This window comes from Aplysia californica, unplaced genomic scaffold (assembly GCF_000002075.1).
Source record: "Aplysia californica isolate F4 #8 unplaced genomic scaffold, AplCal3.0 scaffold00076, whole genome shotgun sequence".
Classification (NCBI taxonomy): Eukaryota; Metazoa; Mollusca; class Gastropoda; order Aplysiida; family Aplysiidae; genus Aplysia; species Aplysia californica.
The window spans coordinates 474169-476131 of record NW_004797346.1 but is presented as its reverse complement, the minus strand read 5'-3'; the positions used below and the strand labels follow the sequence as shown (position 1 = coordinate 476131).

The following is a 1963-nucleotide window of genomic DNA, read 5'->3' as shown; positions in this document are numbered from 1 at the left end:
AGAGAGAGAGAGAGAGAGAGAGAGAGAGAGAGAGAGAGACGTTTTGATGGAGGATGTATGTGGATGTTTGGAACGTGAAAAAACCCGCTAGAATAACATCCTATTTATAGAGGGCACGGTGAGCCAGAGTCGAGAGAGAGAGGAACAGAGAGATAAGGTGGGAGCCTGCGCCATAGACGTGGAAACAGAACAGACAAGGAGAGCGATAGGAATTGTGTCGTATTTCTTATTGCCCTTTGTTAGTTCAAGGCGAATTTCTACACTATTTGAGATGGTGACGTTTGTTTTTGAGTAGTATGTTCCCTCTGAGTTTTTGTGATTCTACACCTGGAGTACCATTTAAGTAAGCTAAAGGTGGGTAGAATGCTCAGTTAAGCTTAGATCTACTTAGAAAATGTAATTATTTTGGTTGCTTTAATAAAAATGCGTAGTCTTCATGATTTTTAAACTATGTTATCGTTAAAGATTCTGTTTTCCTCGTGTCCTCTTACAACACAATGTTATCATCACAAAAAACAAATTCTCCCTTCTGATCTCCACCCACTAAGGGGCGAGATGATAAACAAACACAGTAGACTACACGCCAGCAGGAGGCATAACATAAAATGCATAATAATAATAATACTTTTCATTTTCACTTGTATTAGCGTTTACAATCACGCGCTGTTTATTAATATTTGTAGTATATACGTTATTATTTTTAAAATTACATTTGTCTTTTTATAATCAAAATTCTTTGCCTTTTTCTTTGCTCTAAACATTATACTGTCTTGATATTATAATAAATAATAATAAATAGCATTTGGATAGCGCATAACCCCGCTCGACACTCGACATTAAGCTCTATGCGCTTTACACTATAGTATTACCCCAGCAGACCATAGAACACTCAGAAACATTCCCAGCTTCCCGGGAAGCATACAGTGCAAGCAGCTGATTAAGCGCTCAAACACTAACAAACTGACAAGATCTTTCACTGTCTATGATAGTATTTGGGTACCCATTCCCACCTGGGTGAAGTGAGTAAAACTCGTGTAAAGTGCCTTTCCCAAGGACACAACGTCGGGTCCCTGACAGGATTCCAACCCACGACCTCACGGTTGCGAGTCCGAGAGCCTAACCACTGGGCCACCGACGCCACTTTTCTGTTATAAAGTAGCGTTTTTAACAGTCTCAAGAGCCCACCACACTGTCACACACAGCAGATCCTCAAATGTCCAAACTTTTTTTTTTGGTCTTCTTTGTCGTGCTGTGTGATGTCGAAGGCAGAGCGTTCAACGTTGTAACCATTTTCGTTTTCTTTTACGACTTACCCTACTTGTTGCCTGCCAAAATGGGTGTGTGTAATGTTTCCCTTGAAAACAGATATATGGCTTATGCATTAAACACGTTTTTGGGGGTTGTTTTTGGGTGATTACGTTACACAGACATGAAAAAGAGACGCAGAAAGAAATCCATGGTTGTTTGTTTGGTAACGGTTTTACGGCGCTCGCGAACTGCGCAAGGTCATGTGAGCACGGATGCGCGCGTAAACGGGATGTCCTTTCTTTTTTTTTTCTTTTTTTTTTCCTAATAGACACTCAAAACAACTCCAAAATATCCGCCTCTGATGAATTTCCAGACGAAAGCGATGTCAAAAATACATTTTTTTCTTCTATTTTGGATGAAATTAGAATGATAAGTCAATAGATGGATCTTTTCCTCCTTTTTCCTCTCTGCCTGTCTGTCTGTCTGTCTGTCAGTCTGTCTGTGTGCCCCCCCCCTCTTTCTCTCTCTCTCTCTCTCTCTCTCTCTCTCTCTCTCTCTCTCTCTCTTCCTCTCTCTCTCTCTCTGGTTCATTATCGTTGTCAGAGTGAGATGGATGCTATGGCTTTCAGGAATAGGAGACAGAAGGCTATGATCATCGACATGCACATAATATGTACGCTTCCATGTGTGAATGTGCGTATGTGTGTGCTTGTAT

General features: G+C 40.8%; 1 protein-coding gene across 4 annotated transcripts in view; it reads left to right on the top strand.

Moving 5' to 3' along the window:
* Positions 1 to 1963, top strand: part of LOC101864372 (sodium-coupled monocarboxylate transporter 1) — a gene marked incomplete in the record, with an annotated part of 54837 nt that overhangs the window by 9654 nt on the left and 43220 nt on the right. The window contains 1 exon segment of one of the 4 annotated variants that reach the window (XM_013080155.2): positions 158 to 354. 4 annotated transcript variants of the gene reach the window in all.